Source organism: Lissotriton helveticus, chromosome 8, assembly GCF_964261635.1.
Source record: "Lissotriton helveticus chromosome 8, aLisHel1.1, whole genome shotgun sequence".
Lineage (NCBI taxonomy): Eukaryota > Metazoa > Chordata > Amphibia > Caudata > Salamandridae > Lissotriton > Lissotriton helveticus.
In genome coordinates this window covers 600,439,205-600,446,708 of record NC_136069.1, presented here as the reverse complement: position 1 = coordinate 600,446,708, position 7,504 = coordinate 600,439,205, and the positions used below count along the sequence as shown (strand labels likewise).

General features: G+C 43.5%; 1 long non-coding RNA gene across 1 annotated transcript; it reads right to left on the bottom strand.

Annotated features, from left to right (window-relative positions):
- Nucleotides 1–6,647: 6,647 nt before the first annotated feature.
- Nucleotides 6,648–7,133, bottom strand: LOC144771719 (uncharacterized). Its single transcript, XR_013599444.1, has 4 exons — nt 7,073–7,133; nt 6,927–6,985; nt 6,814–6,837; nt 6,648–6,719 (listed from the first exon to the last, which is right to left on the bottom strand). It is a non-coding gene; the product is annotated as an uncharacterized LOC144771719 (long non-coding RNA).
- Between the last annotated feature and the right edge of the window lie 371 nt (nt 7,134–7,504).

Genomic DNA, 7,504 nt, shown 5'->3' with positions numbered 1-7,504 from the left:
AGGGAACAGCTGAGTGGAGAGACTTCACCTCCTTTATCCATAGGGTCCTGTGCCTCACAGGGTCGTGAGCACTGAAGCGACCTACTTCTACCTCAAGCTGCCTGCAGACAACATATCACAGGGAGAGATGCGCCGCTGTCCCTGTCGCAGCATCCCGTCCTCGTCGCCACAAAAGGGTGTAGTAACTTGACAGTACACCAGCTGGTAAGCCACAAGTTTCATTTATTTTAATGAGTGATAAAGCGCACCCCCAGCTGCAGGCACCGGGTAAGGCTGAGTGCCACAGCCAACATTCTAAGGCAGCCTTCAAGTGAACGTTCTGTGGTTACACCAACTGGGTGAAAGTAGGAGGGGGGAACAGAGATAGTGGGGAATGGTGGAAGATTACAACAACGCCCTTAGAATTGCACCAGTGCTATATGTGCGCTGTCTCCTACTGGCAATCATGTGATGCCACATACGTGCCAGACAGCATGGAGAGGGGCCTTTCTCCACTGCCTCTCCAAGTGATGTTCATGTCTCTCAAAGTTAAGGTATGTAGGGACGAATCATATGTTTAAACTTGTTAAAGCTATTTTTTATTACGAAAACATGGTCCTTCCTGAGCCCCTTATATCCTTGATATCCACGTCCTGTTCCATACCGGCAAACAAAAATTCAATCTTTGGTCGTAGATCGGGAGGGATGACGGTCCTCGCATCCATATCAACAATAGGCAAAATCGAGGCAATGGACTTTCACATTTCTCCACCAAGTGTCATCCAAGTGGTAAAGCTCTCACTTGGGCTAACAATGCAGCCCCAAGAAACAATCATAATCAACACCTATGTTCATCCCAAACAGAAACATAAGGCGGTAGAAGAGCTGGTGAAAGTTTTAGAAAAAATAAGGGAAGCCAGTCTGACTGATCTATTCTTGATGGCCGGTGACTTCAACACGCTTCTCATCAGCAAAGATCAAGACAGCGACCTCATTCAAGAACTAAACACAGCATGGGGCGTGCCGCCTCAAGGCACCACAAAAAAGAATACCCGAACGAAGCTCTCGAAAAAATTCCTTTCCCATTTGGAACAACTCAATCTAAGGGCCTTAAATGGTCGCTACGCCGACGACGACCCTCCAGTAGCCAGCTTCCACTCTAACTTGCACTCCTCGCACCTCGACTACATCTTCGTTTCTCTGAACATGTTTTGTTGGGTTTCTTCCTTCAAAATTGGAGCGAGCGACTTCAGCGACCACCTGCCCCTAGTGGCTGAAATAAGACCCAGCTCGAAACTGGAAATTGCGCCCTTTACTGGCCCAGTTACAGATGTTAGTTCAAACTTAAAGCGGCTACTGTGTAACTCCGGCAACATTGACTCCATCAGCCTCACCGCGAAAACCCTTTTTTCTCAAATCTCTGGGTTCTCCACCAAGCTGACGGACGTCTGGCAAAACTTCTGCGACGCCATGATAGGGAAAATGATAGGTATGGCGTCCAAAAACACAGGACAAATAAAGGGGTCTTCGATCGGGAAACACTTAACCATGGACATGAAAGTACAAAAACGAATAATAAATCAAACCTTGAGACTAATGAGAAAGGATCAGGCAAACTGTAGCTTGCAAACAGTTCTCCGGGAAGCTAAAAAACAGCTTAAACGAATGAAATGGGAAAGTCAAAAACAAAGAAAGGACGATTTTTGGATAAAACTTGTCCACGAGGGGAAGCAGAAAAACAGCTCCAGGTTTTGGCGAATGGTAAAAAGATTGCAGAAGCCCGACCATTTAGGGCAAAATTCTCATATATCTGAGGAAGTATGGACAAAATACCTATCATCACACTTCAATGATAATGACGCTATAGGTGTCATGGCAACAATGTCTCCTGGCTCAACACCACTAAGGACTGGAAACGAGGAACAACTCAATTACCACGAGATTGCGAGCACACAGGAAACATGGAAGGGTGATGGAATAAGGCCAACGAAATCTGACTATCCAAAAGAGGAAGAAAGCCTAGCAAAGGACGCTGAGCAAGAGCGAATGAAAATTATCCCAGCATACATCAGTCGGCAAATAAAAAAAGGGAGACCTAATGGAGCGCCAGGGCCAAATGGAATACCATCTATGCTGTATAAATCAGATGCAAATTTTTGGAGTGCATCTCTGGCCCCAATATTCACCAACATAAGCTCCACTTTGACGATCCTGACTCATGGCATGGGTCCGTCATAAGTTCTATTTACAAACATGGGAACAAGAGCCATCCAAATAGTTATCGTCTCATTGCTTTGCTTGACGTTGAAGCAAAATACTTTGCAGGACTTATCCTGGAGGAATTATCATCATGGGCCTCCGAAAATGCCATCATTCCCTTCAATCAAACGGGTTTCTGCAAAGGTCAAGGGACCATCACCAACATCATGGCTTTGTCCCTTGTGATGAGTGCAGCAAAAGCCGCTAAGTCACCCTTATTCCTTACATTTATTGATTATTCTGCAGCTTTCGATCACGTCGATCGCAACAAACTTTGGCTGAAACTTTACAACTGGGGCATTCCGAAGCACCTCCTAGATATTTTAATACTGCTCCACTCCAATACTTAGATTAAAATCAAGCTTGGGGCTGGCACACATGTCTCGAAGCCGATCAGGACGACAAAGGGATTAAAACAGGGTTGCCTTCTAGCGCCCATCCTATTTAATCTCTTTTTAGCGGATCTGCCTGCAGAATTAGAGAAATGCCGTAATCACGCAACCAAGTTAGGGAAATCACTCTCTCAAATCTGTTGTATGCCGACGACCTTGTGTTGATAAGCCGCTCCCAAGTAGGCCTACAGCACCTCCAGAACGCAACCTATGCCTTCTCAGCAAAGAACGGCCTTCAAATAAATCTTCAAAAGTCAAAATACATGACGGTCAATTATAGGAAACAACTGAATCCTTGCTGGTACCTGAATGGAGAAAAACTTGACATGGTAGCCTCATATAAATATCTGGGTGTCCTCTTGGATTCAAACAACAACTCTAGATCTCAACTCCATTCCATCCGAGGGAAAGCCACAATGACCTACCTGGCATTAAAATCTTTAAAGGCAAAACTCCCTGATCTCACACTAAAACCCTTTCTTGAAATCTTGCGTGCGAAACTACAACCAACTCTCACGTATGGGAGTGAATCACTTCATGGGAAGGATGCCCAACTGCTGGACACGGTCATAGCCAACTCCTATAGGGCCATTTTCAACCTTCCTACATATGTCTCCCCTGCCCAGATTTGTTTGGAATTCGGCATCATCAAACAAACTCTAGAAAGGCGGAGTGCGTACGTAGCAACCTGGCGCAAAATCCGTAATGCAGAAGCCGACTCCCTAAATGCCAACATATGGTCTGAGCTACTACGGCACCGCACGTCGCCGCATAGAGTTTATCTTTTTGACTCAATTGAAGTCCTAGGTTTGTCTGACACCTGGGAAACGTCTACAGACCTCCAGTCCTTTAAAAAACTGGCTAAAAAATCGGCATGCATCATCTCTGCGATTGAAGACAAGAAAGTCTTAGCAAACAGAGCGCACAGATGGACAACCCTGGGTGGCTATGGTAAAACACAGCCACAAGCATACCTTAACATCGGGATGAAAATACAAGTCAAAGAAAAGTTCTTAAAACTGCGCCTCGGTGTAATCCCGATATTGCCACACCTTCCCCCCTGGGTGAGACCTCCCGCTTTGCAACAATGTCGCCTGTGCAAGTCTGGCACGGAGGATATTGTCCACGTGATATGTATATGCCCTAGACTGAGGGACCTGAGGCGCAATCTCCTGCTTCCATCTTTTAAGTCACATGCTGTACGGGCCTGTAGGCAGGCAGTTATACTATGCTTTACTTCTAGCAACACAAAATTTAACTGCCAGGTCGTGAAGTTCTTTGACTCATTAAAAAAAAAAAAGACTTGACATCATTTGAAGTTCTTCACTAGCACCTGAGGACATCTTTGACCTTCTCACAGCAATGCAGTATTCTTTTTTATCTTAATTTCAGTTTGGTTTTTAATGTTGCTACTGGTATTTTATATTTTTGTAAAGATTTTAATTAATCATGCACAAATAAAAATATTACCTTACCTATATCCTTGATATCCTGGTTCCACAAAACTAGAGCATCCAACACTATAGCAGACTGAACAAGGCGCAAGGAAGAAATTGTGTACCGTGTCCCAAGTTTATGATTTTGCACCCAACCTGCACCCCTTTATAAATCTTCTCCTGCCACTTCTCTCTGTCTTCAAATAAGACAACCACACTCTGTCTCATCTATTGGCGGGCCACCTGGACCCAACTCCAACTTCTTATTTGACATGTCCGATCTTTTCACAACTGCCTTCACTTCATACATCTATCCACTCTATGCTGTGAACCATAGGTATCACCCAACAAGTTACACTCCCAACACAATCCAAAAGAAACAGCCCAGATGTAATCTCCTCCAACAGAAGCACTAGCCATTTCAATGTAATCAAATACTACAAAAATCTCACAACAATTGCTCATTTATCCCACTCAACACACAACAAAGCCACCTCAATCCCTCCTTGTACACATGCAAAAGAGCCACATTTGACACTTTCTCCTTGGATAACCCAGTCACACTTCCTCAGTGTCTGAAAGGCTCATCCTAAAGAGACACCATTATCCACGCATCCATAGTGTTGTAATACAATACACTAGGACCCTCTTCTCAATATTATCAATGCATCTCCGAGGAAGTCAAGCCTGGATCCGGATGACCTAGTTCCTTTCCTTTCTGAGTAAAATGATCGAAGAGCAATTGTCACCCAGCTACAAAAGGAAATCAAAACCAATAACCTTATACAGAAAAGAGTAAAGATAAGACTGGAAAACCCTAGCAAATTTCTGCCTGTCTAGGGTCCTAACTAAAGCTTTGGAAGCAGTGCTAGGCTCCTTTTCAGTTCATCACAATATTTACTTTTAATCCCGAGCTATAATTTCCTTACTAGTAATGAAAGTTTAAACTGTCTGGGAGGAAATTCTGTAAGGGAAGTAGGTTGTCTCTTGACGTTAACTAGAATGATAGCCAGTGCCTCTGACACCTGAAAGACGTATTGGACTCTTATGGATGTGTGAGGATAGAAGGGTAACCTGGCGTGGGCCCTTTCAGCCTTGTTTAGTTTGGGCTGGCAGCCAGCTCCAAAGACTTTGCATCTCGACTTTGCATGTGCAGGTGTCAGTCTGGTAGGGTCAGGATCATGATCTGGCATGAGCTCATCCAACTTCATGAGCCTTTGGGATCTTGAGATGTAGTTGGGGCATGAACCTCTGCTCCGAAGGTTCCTCTTTCAGCCTACCAGGAGTAGGCTAAGAATGGAGTTGTAATGATTGTGTAATTTCTGCTCAGGTTCCGAACCCTGGATGCCTCACTTGGATGTATTTGTACAGCTATAGGTGCTATCCCTAGCCTAAACCTGCATGGCTACTGCTCTTATTCCCAACTTCCTCACCTCAACCAACTCTTATTTCACACATTTGCCATTATTTTTCTCATTTCACAGTATCCCTGGTTTGCACATTTGGATTAATCAGCCTTCTGTGATCACCCTCTTTTTTGGTGTGAATGCGTACAAGGATACTGCTGTCCATCTGGCTAGGTTGGTGTGATATAGCTGCTCCTATGTTTTAGCCCCCATTTACCATAGCTAGAAAATGTACTCCCCATTGTTTAAGTGTCCCAATGTTTGTTTACTTATGGATGGGCTCCAAATTGTTTATATAGCATGGTTGCTTTAAAAGCGCATTGAGAGCTCAATTCAATATAAACTGTGCAAGCTCTGTCTGTCACACTTTGTCCCAAACTGCACTATTAAGCCCTGCAAAATAAGGCAAGATAGGGGCACCTCTCTGATCACCCACACACAATACCAAAATGCACCAACAATACAATACAACCAACAATACACGACACTCTCCCAACCACACCCTGCATCCCTTGTAGCCTGCTACCCATGTGAGCAAGAAAAACAAGAGAAGGGCCAATACTGAACCTATTATTCAACGTAGTTAATAACAGTCCCACTATGAATAAAACATACCGGTCCGTGATTTTACTAACGTCACTAGTTGTTTTATTTCTTTAACACTAGTATGCATTCAATTTTTGATTTTTAGAACACTTTTTTTTGCATTTACAAAATTTTTTCAAAAAACAACACAATAGGTTTACATATATACAATATTTATACAAAGCACATCCTACCATACACATTCATACATCTCACATTCCTATGTACACAAAAAACAATATAAACTCCTGTCAAAAAAGTATCTACAAGTTGCTACACGAATAGAATGAATTACATGAATTATGCAGCTATTTGAATTCAATGCAACGAGAATTAACTTCACTAATTCTCAAATTCAGAGTGGTGTTAAATGGAATTTGACAAGAGAGTACTGTCCAACTTAAGGCAAGTCAGGTCGGTCGACGCGTTTTGAACTCCTACATTTTATGGAGTTCTCATCAGGACCAAAACGTTTTCTAAAAGGGAAACCCAAACGACAAATTTAGGACATTCCCAAGGTGGCTCAATGGGAAAACAAGAAATAAACAAGTAAAAAAGTGAAAAACCGCCAAACCACGCTACATAGCCATACCTTTGCACTATGGTCACACCATTTAGACCAACATACTTCCACAAAAACGATCTTCAAACGAGTAGTGGCACTACACAGAAAAGACAATGAAACAAAACATGACTGTCTGCCAAAGTTGTGCCTCGGTAATAAATGTACTGCGAGGTAAAGATACGAGCACTAACCTTTGGAATTGAAGGGCAGGGCACCTGTGATGGAACACGGAGTGAAAGTATTTATTAAACAGTGACTTGGGTAAAGAACAGAGAAAGGGGGAGATTGGTAACGGGGGGCTTACCTGAACGGGGCTGCTTCAGGTAAAGCCTAAGTCGCTGATTCTTCAATGGGGCGGTAAGCCTGTAAAAACGAAGATGACAGGTCAATGGCTGCGGGGCCCGGGGATCGAATCCACTTGACAGGGGAAGGGGAAGCTGTAAAGCTTACCGTTTTCAATTGGAACATTCGCGTTGAACGCCAGTTAGTTGGGACGTGCAGGAAACCTAGTCCTTCAGCTGTGTTTACTAAGGTCTGAAGCGACCACGTGACCGGAACGAGCAAACACTCGTTTCTTGAGATTTTTTTCTTTCATAAAACTTTACAAACGCTGACAAAGGAAGAAAGGTGCAGGGCACAGTGTCATTGAGCACAAGAAAGTGAAAAATCAAGGGGAATTCAAGGCTGTACTTTAAATATTTCAGAGATTGCATTCAGGCCAGTGGAGGCAGTGTCATATTTCATTATAAGCAGGGCTTCTCTCTGACTCAATCTTGCCTCAATGTCTCCTCCTCGTAAGTCACTCTCAATTTTTGATATGACAGTCCATTTTAATTCATCTTCTTGATGTTGTTTCGTCAGCCAATGTAAGACGAGAGGTGC